We start from the raw sequence: 14,632 nt of genomic DNA on the forward strand, positions 1-14,632 counted from the left end.
GCTGGTCCTAGTAGCGTCACCTCAGTGGTGGTCATTGATGGAAAAGTAGGAAGGGGAGCAAGGGATAAATATAATAAATAGATCTGTGATTGCTGATCGCCAGCTGCATCGAGCTGACACCCCCAAAATTGCAAACGCTACAAATCAGGGATAATTTATTGTTTTGTTGGTTACCTAAATTTGAGAAAGTGAAGGAGAAAATATGAATAATGCAGATTGAATTCAAAAGTCTGTTGAAAGTACTTTTCTTCCATTCTTTTTTTTTTTTTAATATGGAACACTTCACGAATTTTCGTGTCATCCTTGCGAAGGAGCCATGCTAACTTTCTTTGTATCATTCCAGTTTTAGTATATGTGCTGCCTAAGTGAGCACCTTTTCTGCCATTCTGGAGAGCCAATTGTTAAATATTTGCCAACAAATCCCCTATTATATGGCTTTGGTAGAATAATGTTAGAGTGGAAGCAGTATTGGACTTGAAGTCAATGGACCTGGGTCCAAATCTCTATTCCCATATTTACTGTGCTTCCTTGGGAAATAATTAATCTTATCAGCTAGCCATGGTAAAATTGTCCTATTAACTTTGAAACACTCAGGAAATGTGAACCATTATTGTTATTATGCAAAATGAACTCCTGAAGTTAATTTTTTAAAAAGGTGACCATCAAAATGCTATCCACATCCAAAGAAAGAGCTATGGAGTTTGAACGCAGATCGAAATAAACTATTTGCCATTTTTTTTCTTCCGTTTTGTTTCTTCTTTCTTATGGTTCCTCCTATTGGTTCTAATTCTTCCTTACAATATGACTAATGTGAAAATATGTTTAATAGGAATGTACATGCAAAGTCTATATCAGATTGCACTCTGTCTTGGGAAGGAAGGGGGAGAAAAATTTTAAACTCAAAAGCTTATGGAAATGATTGCTGATAAATCAAAATAAATTAATAAAAATTAAAAATAGAATAAAACAAAAAAGTGACCATCCTTATAAAGCAACATGAGAAGCACTCAGACGTGGCAGGTTTGCCAAACCGTTAGGAAGACCTGCGTACCAGTCCTGTTTCTGCTACATACTGACTATAGGACCCTGGGCAAGTGATTTGACCTCTTGGTGTTTTGGGCAATGCTCTAAGACTTTTTTCTGAGGCAATCAGAGTCAAATGACTTGCCCAGGGTCACACAGCTAGTAAGTGTCTGAGGCTGAATTTGAGCTCAGGTCCTCCTGACCCCAGGGCTGATACTCTATCCATTGGCTTACCTAACTGCCCCTTCTCTGAGACTTTCAAGTTGCTTTGTTGTTGGTCTTCAGTCATTTTCAGTCATGTCCAACTCTCTGTGACCCCATTTGGGGTTTTCTTGGCAAAGATGCTAGAGTGCCTTGCCATTTCCTTCTCCAGCTTATTTTACAGATGAGAAAACTGAGGCAAATACGGTTAAGTGACTTGTCCAAGGTCACCCAGCTGTCTGAGGCCAGATTTGAACTTAAGAACATGAGTCTTCCTGACTCCAGGTCCCACTGCCCCTAGCTGTCCCCAAATTTAAGCAAATTGCCTAACATATTTGAATCTCAGTTTCCTCATCTATAAAACAGGGTAAGAATACCTAATTGAGTTACCACATAGAGTTCTTGTGGAGACAGCACATATAAAAGTGCTTTAACAAAGTTCAAGGACTCACCAAAGCCCCATAATTAGATATTAGAGTAGTTGCTACGTGACTACGTCAAAAGAAATGGTTTCCCTGTGATTTTGGAAGGATTGTGTCATCTCGGTGGATTGTGGCCCTTTTGCCTGTTCCTATCTTCTTAAGCATTCCTTCGAGAGCTATCAGTCAATTACCGCAGAGGCAAGATACCAAAGATTGCTAGGTTCCCTGTCTGAAGACTTCTCTGCACTGATAGCAGGCATGACAGACAGCTAATGACAGAGCAGAAGCTAACCAGCAGAATTTGGTATGGAATAACATCTGGAAACCAAAATAAATACCGGGCTATTTTTAAATAGTCGCATTCATTTCAAAAGTACAAATAAGTAAACACATTGAAATGTTCCTCTGAGCTGGGAGATAGATTCAAAGACGCTATTACCAGAAACATGATTATAATGTTCTGTATTTTCAGAGCAGTCATTCATTATGTCAGCTCTCCTAGTGTTGTCTGCCCCCTAAGCCTTCCCCACTGTTATAACCCTAAAAGGTCACTGTGGATATCGTTGTGCTAAGATCAGAACCTTATGTGCTTCCTGCTCCCCTCCCCCCACCATCCTAACCCTTCCCTCAAGTCTCCTTTCTCTTGATTTCCTGTCACTGTCTACTGGTCTGGAGAGGGCCAGCTAGAGAAATTCCAGACACAGAACAGGAGAGAGAGACAGACAGGGAGACAGAAACAGAGAGAAACAGAGATAGACAGATTGTTGGGTTTTTGTTCAGTCATTTCAGTTGTAGGACACCATTTGGGGTTTTCTTGGGTGGAATGCTTTGCCGATCCCTTTTCTGTTCATTTTACAGATGAGGAAACTGAGGCAAACAGGATTATGTAATGTGCTCAGGGTCATTTGTCTGACCTCCACTGAAGTCCTACTCCAGGGCCTTATTACTCAGCTACATACAAGATTAAAAAAAAGGAATTTTGAAATGCTGATTTTTTTTATGTCCTACTTAGGAAAACAATGGGACACACGAGGTGTCACTAGAAAGTAATGTGATATTTGTTTGTGGTTTTTGGTTAGTTTTTAACAAACGTATAATGATTTACACATACAAATCTCAACAAAATAGGCCAAGAAAAGAATGACTAGTCAGCATTTGGGGTTGGAACTAAGGTTGAGGCTGGGAATCCATCTGAGAAGGAAGTACAAGCTAAAGACTTCAAGAGGAGTTCAGGCAAACAAAAGTCAAACATGGGCTGATTTCAAGTGAGATACCAAAGGGAGCAGGCCAAAGAGAAGAGTGTGGCTAAAACTGAATATTGTGTAATAATGAGCAAGTTTTGTCCCAAGGAGGGGGAAGAAATCATGCAATCCATCTCTTTCTCTTCCTTGTAGAGGTGGGGGACATGGGTATGAGATATTGCATATATTCTTAGGCTTGGTTTGATGTCTTGCTGATGAATAGCTGTTTTTTCCTCTTTCTTTTTTATTCTTTGTCACAAGAAACGTGTGTGTGTGTGTGGATGCGCGCACGTGCACACATAATATTTTGTGCCTCTCTGGTTCTCAGTTTCCTCATTTGTAAAAATATCATTCCCAGGTGCCTAGATTTAGAACTAGAGAGAGGAAAGTTCCAAAGCTACTTAGTCTAGCCCTCTCATTTTGCAGATGAGGAAACTGAGGCTCAAGAGCTTATATGACTTGCCCAAGGTCACAAAGGTAATCAATTAGCAGGGTAAGATTCAAACCCAAGTCCTCTGTTACCAAATCCAATGCTCTTTCCATTGTGCATGGCTTCTCATGTAAGGAAGAGATAAGAATAATAACTCCCATATATATAATGCTCTAAAATAATAATAGTAAAAAATTTTTAAAAAGAAGAGATGAGACAAGGTCTCTGTCTTCAAGGAGCTTACATTCCAGCGGGGCAAGTCAGTTAATTTCTTTAAGCCTCAGTATGCTCACCTATAAAATGGGGATAATAATGGCCAGTTTACCTCCCAGGACTGTTGTTAGAGGATCAGGTGAGATAACATGAATGAAAATGCCTTGAAAATTGTCAAGTGCTATGTAAATGTAAAGTTGCATGGCTCTGTAACCATTCCCACATGCTGCTGCTATTAATAGCATTGTCATTATTATTATTGCTCTAACCTTTAGAGCAAGCTCTAAAGCTACTGCTGTGCTTTGTAGGCACCAAACTGAAGGCTTTTTCTTGATTTCAAAAGATTTGAGGTTTTGAAAAAATATGTGTATTTTTATTACAGAACTGTCTATCACAGACTGGTTAGGCAAAGCAAGGAAAAGAGCAGTAGGATTATTGAGAAATTCTATCTTGCAAGTCATCTTCTGAGCAAATCAAAATCCCTGAGCCACTGGAAGCCTCGTGATGACATTGCAGGTAGGTGACTTCTCAAATCAAACACTCATGTGGCCCTGTCCTTATTTCAAAGCAGTTTGTCCCCATTAACAAATGTTCCTTTGAAAGATCTAGCAAAGGAATGTTGCAAAGAAGGAAATTAAAAGAAAGCAGAGTTGAGCAACAAGGAGGAAGAATGTTGATGATGCAGTGAATTTGGTCTAGAGACACTTGGCAAAACATAAAGCAATCAGGAAAGATCAAGAATGCCTGTGTTTAGTCTGACAGGTAAGAACCAGAGCGTGACAATGAATTTCAAAGCACATCAATGAAATTGTCCATTTTAGATAGAAAGCATCTTGTAGTGAATAATGAATTGGCCTCAGAGTCAATAAAACTTGGGTTGAAGTCCAACTATGGTACGTACTGGCAATGTGACCCTGGGCAATTGTCTTAACCTTTCAGTGGCCCGTGTAAATGAATTAAAAGTGAAGTTACAGAAGAATTGTTAGTAAGCATTATATAAATGTTGACTATTATTAGCATTATTATTAATTTATTTGGATAGAGTTTCCATAGCCATACCAGTAATTCTCTATACAATGAAATTACAAATCTAGACTAGAGATAGAAATTTACATTGGATAGATTTTGAATTTAATTTTGGATGAAAATGTAATTTTGCTTACATGTTGTTTCCCTCCAATAGGATGTAATTTATTTGTGGGAAGAGACTGTTTTGGCCTTCTTATCCCCAGTACTTAGCACTGTGCCCAGCCACAAAGTAGGTGCTTAATAAATACTTGTTGAATTAAATTAAATAGCCATAGCTACTGCAAAAGCTACAACTATTGAATCATAGATCTCGAGGTGCAAGGGACCTCAGAGCTCATTTAGACCAATCCCCTCATGTTAAAGATGGAGAAACTGAGGACAAGAGTGGTTAAGAAACTAGCCCAAGCTAATGCAGGTAGTCAGTGGTAGAGCCTAAGATTCCAACTCTGACACAAATCCAGCATTTTAATTATTGTGATAAAATCGATTTGAAGCTGGAAGGAACCTCAAGAGGCCATCTAGATCAATCCCCTCATTTCAAAATGAGGAATTTAAGGCCAAGAGAGGTCATGTGACTGCCCAAGGCCACACAGATAGTATCAGGGGTCTAAGTTCAACCAGGTCCTCAGACTCAGTGTCGATACCATCTTCTTGCCATTATTTAATTTTTTTTTCCTGACAGCTCCTTGCCGTATCTGATGTGAAAACTTGGGGAGAAGTGTGGTAGGATGTAAGGAATTCCTTAGATAGTCAATAAGCGTTAAGTGTTTATTATGTGCTAAGCCCTGGGAATGCAAATACAGCCATAAGGCAGCCCCTGACCTCAAGGAGGTTATCTTCTAATGAGAAAGACAACAGATAAAAGGAAACTGAAATGTAGCAGGGGAAGGTGGTATCTGGCTCAGTGGGGGTAAATGAGTTTGTGTGCTCTAGAGAATATACCTGGACCAGGGGCATGATGGAAAAGTCCATAGGACTGCAGTCAGCTGAGAAATGAAAAGATGGCTGACCTAGGCACTCTCCTACCATGAATATGGAAACTCCTTCTACCTCAAGCACATTGACAACTTTTCTGTCACTTACAGTTTTAAAGATTTGCCTACATCACTTGAAGGTTGTCATTTGTCCATTGCTAATATCTGTTAGAGGTAAGCCTTAAAACCAGATCTCCCTGACTCCAATGTTGGCCCACTCTCTACTATATTATACTGCTTCTTGCTATGTAATACTATTAGGGAAAAAATAACAGACATGGGGGCAGCTAGATGGTGTAGTGGATAGAGCACTGGCCCTGGAGTCAGGGGGACCTGAGTTCAACTCCAGCCTCAGACACATAATACTTCCTAGCTGTGTGACTCTGGGCAAGTCACTTAACCCCAATTGCTTCCCTAAAAAAAAAAAAAAAAAAATAGCAGACAGGAAAATATCAGAAAACATAAGGGATAGGGACTAGACATGGTTTTGTTGTCTCTTTTCAGTTGTGTCCAACTCTCCATGACCCCATTTGTAGTTTTCTTGGCAAAGAGTGGAGCGGATTGCCATTTCTCCAGTTCATTTTATAGATGAGGAACTGAGGCAAACAGGTTTAAGTGATTTGTCCAGGGTCACACGGCTAGCAAGTGTCTGAGACTGGATTTGAACTCATGAAGATGAGTCTTCCTGATTCCAACCTCAGTGCTCTGTTCACCATGCCACCGAGCTACCCTATGGACTAGACATATGATTTCATTAATACAGGGAACTCCCAGCTGAAAGAATTTCCTTTACCAATGTAGATCAGCACCTTCTCTATAAAATGTATAATTTTAGAGAATTGTCTCAAGAAAGCCCTGAAAGATGAAGTAACTTACCTTGGGTCCCAGACCTAATATATGCCTGATCTTCTAGACTCCAAGACTAGCCCTCTACATACTAGGGCACATTGCCTCTCATCAGAGTACACTTAGACGTGAACACACATGTAGGAAAATCTCATGAACAGTCACCGTCAGCCTCAGAAATCCCCAAACTAAGAACCTGCACAGTTGTTTTTATTAATTAAGCATCAAGAGTTAGCCAAGCAAATGGTAAATTCATTTTTTATATTTTGGTTTATTTTATATTTTGGTTTAATGATCAGAAATTATATTAGTAGCATAGCAAGAAAGATGCTTATTAACCTAAGAGGCTTATCTTGGTGAGTCTTTAACTGAAGTTTTCATAACTGTGAAAAAAACACTTTGGTGAGAAATTAAATTAATGCAGTTACTGTATCACTTTGCTACCTTTGCTAAGACTGCTCAGTAGTAGGATCATTATAGCAGTTGTGAATAAACATGTTTCTTTTGGAGAGTGGGAAGGGCATTAAATCTGCCATGTAATCTTACAGCAGATGAAAGCACATTAATTTGTTGTTTTGTTTGGCACTCAGTATTCCCATCTTTGTTATGACAATCATCTCGTGTGGTCATGGTACAGAGTAAAGCCACAATTTCACCACGTAATTTAATTATGCCAGTCCAATGATTTGTACTTTTACACAGATAAGCTAAACTACATCCCAAAGTAAATTGTGTTCTGAGGTCATAAAGGGAAGAGGGGTGAGTATCTTGTTTCTTTCAAGTCATATGTAATTTCTTAAATGGAAAATAAATGTCCTTTGCTTAGAGGGTTTAATTTACACCTAAAGTGACAACAGAATACTTTGCTATTCTGATGAAATCTGTGATTTCATCCATGTGAGTAATCCATCACTGGACAGATCACAACTCATCATGACTTCTTAATTCTTGGCCTTGCTATTATGTTTATCCTTCACAGAGGATTGATCCAAATCACTGGAAACCTTCCTTTGGTTTTTTTTTTCCAATTTAATATCTCATAGGTTTATGATTTTAATATGAATACTGCCCTCAGACACTTTCTAACTGTGTGACCCTGGTCAAGACACTTAACCTCTCTCAGTCTCAGTTTCCTTTTATGTAAAAATAATGATAATAGCACCTACTTTCCAGAGTTGTTGTGAGAATTGAATGATATAGAGGTGAGGGGAAGGGAGAAGAGAATAAGCATTTATTAAGTACCTACTAGGTACTGCCAGGGATTGTACTAAAATGCTTTACAAATATTATCTGATTTGATATATCTAAAACACTTGTAAACCTTTAAGTGCTATATAAACATTTGCTATTACTTTTATTAGTAGTAGTAGTAGTAGTAGTACCCCTCTCCTATTGCATAACTAGCCCCTTCCCTTTCTTGATCTTTTATGTAATTTCTCCAGAATTTATGCCCATTGGTAGTATGTTTAAACCTACCATGCATCTTTCCATTGCTCTACCTGAAAATTTGATTCTTCTGAGGTTATAGCATTCCATGATATGTATCTCTATGGCATCTCTGGGAGAATGTTCATGTTAAAAAGGTGAATTTCTGCAGCAACAAGCAGCTTGGCTTATGGAACATTCCTCAGTTTCCCAGTGCGAGCCCTTGTGCTTTCCTATTCCTGTTTGATGCTGGAACCCACTTCTTGTCCAGTATCTGACCAAGAGTGATGATGGACTAATTCAATGTACTGCCTGTACAACTACATTTCATGATCTGGGAAATATGCTTTTTTCATCCACTTAATTTTTTTCACTTTAAGGCAGGATGTTGCTAAGCAGAGGTTATCAAATAGGTAATACAGCTGGGAACATTCTGGAATGCAGCCAAACTAGATAAAAATGTAATTGGGAAATACTTAACAGAATAAATAAAAATACAATCAAACATAGATAACACCACACTTAAAAACTAAGTCACTATGCAGTCAGCAGGGACCCTTGCAGTATATTTTAGTAGTCCCTGCTTCTATTTGAGTTGGAAAATGCCATTGTAGAGGAAATGTTGTTCATCTTTCATTCTGAAGAGGACCAATGACATCATGGGGTGATGTCTTGACTTGCGCGTGAATTGAATTTAAGTGAGGCAGAGTTGCACAAAGTTGTCAGCCTCACTCTTTCTTCCTGAGCAATCTGAGTCCAGGGGCAGGACAAAAGTCAAGATTACTGTCGATGGCCTGGGATGAGTGGATGACCTTGACATCTTCAATGCCTGACCAAACTCTAAGCGCTCCATAGCACCTGCTTCGGCCATTGGAACAAATTGTTCTCATCTGCCCCTTTTACCAGGGCAAGTCTTCACACTTGGGGCAGACATTCCTCTAACTCACCAACAAGTCTGAGTTCTAGTGGTTGCCCTCAACCTGGTTTAGCTCATCTGCCTAGATGGTTTTATCAGGGTGTGACCACTGCCCATACTAGAATTTCTTAGAGCCACAGGTGAGAGTTGAGTGTATGGAGTATTCTGGAAGGACTAATCCCTCTGTTGTGACGGCTTGCTATCCACCTTTGGTGTCCATCTCTCACCCAACTCTATATAGGAAATAGTGTTGACTTGGCATCCCAAGACTGGTATTTGAATCCTAGTCTTGCCACTTATTACCTGTGTGACCTTGGGAAAGTCATTTAAACTTTTTAGGCCTCAGTTTCCTCATCTGTAAATAGAGAAGACCAGATGACCTCTGAGGTCTCTTTCAGCTCTAAAAAAGCATCTGGTGATCTTATGAATGTCAATAAATCTCATTGAGATGGCTGCATAGTACCTGTGCTACCTGCAAACAGAGAACCTCATGAAGTTAAATATGAAAAGAAATCCCTCTTCTATCTGTACCCTATGCAAGACAGACTCCATGGTACTGGCAAAACCTTTTATGGAGCATATCTCCCTGTTTTCCATCTTGTGTAATAGAGAAACTTAGTGAGTAGCTGAAAAAATTTGGTTGCGTATTTGAATCTTGCATAATTATTACATATGCATGAGAAATACCTCATTGAAGAACAGTCTTTTTGTTCTGCAATTTGTTCTACCAAGTCAAATGGCTTTATTGACATCAATAAGTAATAGACAAAACACAGTATTTTGTTCTTTTCTCCTCTTGGCAAATTGTGTGACTATGAAAATGTGATCTATTATAGACGTTATCTGTGAAAGGCTGCTTGATTGCTTCCTCTGTTTTCATTAAGCCCTCAGAAGAACCAGTCTCATAAATGTTTTAGAAAGATGGAAAAGTAGACATATGGGTCAATAGTTGATTGTGTCTTCTCAGTCCTCTTTTGGGGATAATAATAATTTCTGATAGTTTCTGTTCTTTTAGAATCTTCTGCTCTGTGAGATATTTTGAAAATTGTTCTGAGTACCTTTAAAATTGTGTCACCTCCTATGTGGGTTTCTTCTGTTTGTATGTATATATGTACTTCTGTATGTATCCATGTATGTATGTATGTATGTATATACTTCTGTACGTATTTGGTCAGGTCCAGCGGTTATTCCTGATTTCATCATCTTACTGCCATTTATTGGTCTGATCCATAGATCATAGATTTAGAAATGGCAGGACCCTTAAAGGTCACTGTAGTTCAACTCAGGTAGTAAACAGAACCAAGATTAACTCAGACCAGCTCTGACTCCCAATTCAGCACCTCTTCCACCATATACTGGATCCTAAGGTAGTAACGAAGGCCCAGACATGGTAACTGTACTATCATCACTGATAAACATATTGTTATAGAAATTATAATTGTTCTAATCATTTCTAGCTTGCTGCCCCCCCCATACTTAGAGATTTACAGCTAGAAGGGATATTAGAAGCCGTCTAATCTAACTTTATCATTTTTGTCAGTCAATAAACATTTATTAAAGATCAATCATTTTGGTCATATCTGACTCTTCATGACCCCATTTGTGGTTCTTTTGGCAAAGATACTGGCGTGGTTTGCCATTTCCTTCTCCAGCTCATTTTACAGATGAGGATACTGAGGCAAACAGGGTTAAGTGACTTGGCCCAGGGTCACACAGTTACTAAGTGTCTGAGGCCAAATTTAAACTCAGGAAGATGAGTCTTCCTGGCTTCAGGCTTGGCACTCTATCCAGTTTACCACCTTGTCACCCTTTATTAAGCACTTATTATAATCCAAGGACTGTGCTTATAATCAAGTTCTGAGGATACAAAGAAAAGTAAAACATAGTCTCTGTTCTCAAAGAGCTCACAGCCTTATGGGGGAGAAAAAATGCAAACTACTACATACAAGCAAGTTATGTACAGAATAACAGAGGGAAAAATCTTTGGAGTGGACTAATCAACAAAGGGAAAGTGAGGGCCAGAGAGATTAATTAGGAGACCTGTCCAAGGTCATACAGGTAGGTAGTAAGTGATTGAGGAAGGAAGAATTTGAACCCAGGTCCTCTGACCTTAAATCCAGAGCTTTTTTCAGGGCATTGTGATGACCTTTCCAGTTTCATCTCCCAAAGCTCTTGGGATGATCTGGCTTTTTTGGGTTTCATGCCACATAGTTTGCTTTTTTTCCTTAACTGCTTTTTTGCTGGGGTGATTCAGTTCATAATCTTCCATCATTCTTTTCCTCTTCACTTCCTATAGTAATATTTTCATAACAGCGGAGGTGCATGAGAATGAAATTGCCAGCAGGCAGAATGATATTATAGAAAGAACACTAAATTTGGAGTTGGGGATATGGGCTTGAATGCCAGCTTTGGCCCTTATGACCCACTAATGGGTCTTTGGGTATTTCATCTGGGCCTCAGTTTTCTCATCAGTCACATGGGGGTTCTAGAGTAAATACTCACTAATGTCCTTGTCAACTCTAAAACCCTCAGTTACTTTTGAGGAGACACAGATTGAGATTATTAAATTCTCTAGAGCTCAGCATGGTTATTTCTGCTTTTGTTTGTACTATAACCCTTCAAATCTATACACTGAAATGCTGTCTCCTTCCTCTCTGCCTAATCAAATGATTTTACTCCATCAAAGTCTATTTATTTTTAAGCAAAAATAGGTGTGATTTTTATCTTTCTTTACACCACATATATTTCCCACTATATTCTTCCTTCTACTCTCTCCCAGAGAGCCATCCTTCATAATAAAATTTTTCTTTTTTTTTAAAATTTTTTTCTTAAAGAAAAAGAAAGGAGAAAAAGTTCCTCAAAATTAACTAGCATGTAAAAAAACTCTAATGTTGTTATATAGAGCTGAATATTCATGTTCCCTACCCCTGTAAAGAAGCCAGGGGAAATGTCTTCTCATATTTCTTCTTTGGTGCCAAATTTGATTATTAAAATTTTATAGTATTCAGTTTTGATTGTTTTATTGTTATTCTTTCCAGTTACATTGTTACAGTCAAAATGCATATTGTTTTCCTGGTTCTGCTCAGTTCATTTTGCATCAGTTCATATAAGTCTTCCAGGGCTTCTCTGTATTCATCATATTTGTCTGTTCTTACAGGATAGTAATATTCTATTACATTCTTGTTTAGCCATTCTCCAATCAGTGGCCATCTCCTTTGTTTCCTTGTCAAGGTTTCCTTTTTCAAGTCCCATCTCTTTTGCAACATCCTCTCTGATAATTATAGCCAACACTGACCACATACCTTCTTCATCTCTCAGAGCATTTACTGTCTGCACCAAACGTTTTAACTGATCCATTCTGAATTTTCAATCATTGGTATTAGATGTAATATTTTATTATGTACTCCCTTATATTTCTTTGTAATTGCTTCATGGATATATTCTCATTTCCTGCAGCCTCCAAAGAGTATAAATTTCTCGAAGACAGAAGGGTCATGGTCCATGCTTCTTTTGTAACTCCACAATGCCCAGTATAGCACTGAGTACATCTTAAATCATAAGGTCATAGGACCATGGCCTTAAATCTAGAAGGGATCCTTAAGGTCATCTAGTCCAATACCCTCATTTTATAGTTGAGGGAAAGAATGACATAGAAGGGGATTTGACCTGATCAGAGTCACCCAAGCTATTCTTATTAACAGACCATGGAATTCCAAACATAGCCTTCTTTTCTACTGCATGGTGTTGCTTCTAAATGCCTAATAAATAACTTATTATTTTAAGTTAAATAACTATTATTAATATTAATTATTATTAAATTATCATTATTAAATTATTATTTATTATAATATATTATTAATATTATTATATAATATTAATAATATAATAAATTAATTATTATTAAATAATAAATAAGTTATAAGTAACTAAATAAGGGCTTATAATTTAAAAAGGAAGATGCCTTTATGTCATATTATCTGACATCAACTGTGATTAATAATTCATAATTTTTAAAGGGCAGCTAGGTGATGCAGTGGATAGAGCACCAGCCCTGAGGTCAAGAAGACTCATCTTCCTGGGGTCAAATCTGGCCTCAAACACTTACTAGCTGTGTGACCCTGGGCAAGTCATATAACCCTGTTTGCCTCAGATTCTTCATCCGTAAAATGAGCTGGAGAAGGAAATGGCAAAGCATTCCAGTATTGTCGCCAAGAAAACCCCAAATGAGGTTTTCATACATGACTGAAAATGACTGAATGACAATTTTTAAAAAGAAAACACAGATCAAATCCCATTATAAAGCTGAATACTACATAACAGAAATTCTCCTATTTTGGTTGGTGGCCCAGATTGGCCAGTACTGTATTGATTGGACTGTAATAAAATTTTATCTCCAAAGAACAGTGTAAAAATGCTTTATTTGGTCCCTATCCAGAAAATGGTCATCCAAGAACATGACCATATGTTGTTGCATTTTAGAGGAGAAAGAAAAATCGAGTCAGAGTTGAGCTCCCAACAGTTATTTTGTTTTTCCTCAAGAAGAATTTATTTCTCTCCATTGTCTGTACCCCATTTGGTCCCACCAGAAAAGCCCACTTACACTCCAGTGTGGTATTGTGGAAAGTCCTCTGAACTGGAAATCATAGGAGCTAGGTTCAAGTCTCAACTCAAGTATACAGCATTGCTGTGTGACCTTGCCAAATCCCTAAACCTCTCTGGACTTCAGTTTCCACAGCTATTAAATGAAGTGGTTGACCCATCAAGGTAACTTACAGCTCTAAACCCTGTGGTCTATAGCCATTACCAAGAGATCCAAGAAGTTAGGGGACAAAAGAGTTTAGGGTGATATATTTATATAGTTATGTATGTATGGATGTGTATATTATATATAAATATATGCATATATATAATACATGTGTTATATATCATCTTCCCACTGGGTTCAAAGCTCTTATTTTTACTTCCTAAATTACCAAACAAATGATAGCTATTAACTATTTTCTTCTTGTGTGATTCCTAGGAATATATTGACCAAATTCCACCACAACAAACATTTGATATGTCCTTAGTGCTACAGGACATTATAAGAGAATCACATCTGGGGAATCTGAGTAAATTCACATTTTCTCAGTAAGTGCAATAAATCCTCTATTTGGTGTTGCTTTTAATTCTCTCAATTTTCATTTCTTATTTCCTTTTTAAACTCTCTTTTTAAACACAGTGATACCTTCTTTACACAATAAATACATTTCTAAAAAGTTGTGTACACATTCAATTTTTGTAATTAAGTGATGTAATCCAACATAGCAGACGGGACTTCTGCTTAGCAAGTTGGGAAAATGATAAAAAAAAATGATAGAAAGAAGACAGAATGACTCAAGTCCTATTTTATTCCAGTTTTCTATTTGAAAGAGGATGATCTTAAGCTGGGATATGTAGAAAAACAACAACAAAAATTAATAGGGAATTGGAACCAATGTTAAATGAAAAGATGGTGAGAGAGCATGTTAGATACTTTCATTGAGTATGAATCATTAGATCTCAATGAACTACATACATCTCAAAGTATTAGGAGAGTATGTGAATGATAGCCAAATGATTGTGAATGATCTTTGAAAAGCTATGAAACTGAAGGGGTGCTTCAGGACTAGAGACAGCCAAATGTGGTCCCAATTTTCAAAAAGGAAAAGAAGATAGATTTTTCAAGACACAGGAAAGTAAGTTTGACTTCTATTCTTGGGGAGAAAAAAAACAAACAAAATTAAAAGAATGGCTTGTGAGCACAGCAGGGAAATGGTAATTAACATGAGTGTGACTTCGTTAGGAAAAAGTTAGCACTGTTAAAATAGCTGTGAATTGGTACAGCCATTCTTGAAGGCAAATGAAAGCAGCTCTGAGGTTTCTCCTTACAG

General features: G+C 37.8%; 1 non-coding gene across 1 annotated transcript; it reads right to left on the minus strand.

The window, feature by feature from the left end:
• Positions 1–266: 266 nt before the first annotated feature.
• On the minus strand, positions 267–373 carry LOC114028303. Its single transcript, XR_003567348.1, has one exon. It is a non-coding gene; the product is annotated as a U6 spliceosomal RNA (small nuclear RNA).
• Between the last annotated feature and the right edge of the window lie 14,259 nt (positions 374–14,632).

The sequence above is a fragment of the Vombatus ursinus genome, unplaced genomic scaffold, assembly GCF_900497805.2.
Source record: "Vombatus ursinus unplaced genomic scaffold, bare-nosed wombat genome assembly UNPS02014874.1, whole genome shotgun sequence".
Taxonomy (NCBI): Eukaryota; Metazoa; Chordata; class Mammalia; order Diprotodontia; family Vombatidae; genus Vombatus; species Vombatus ursinus.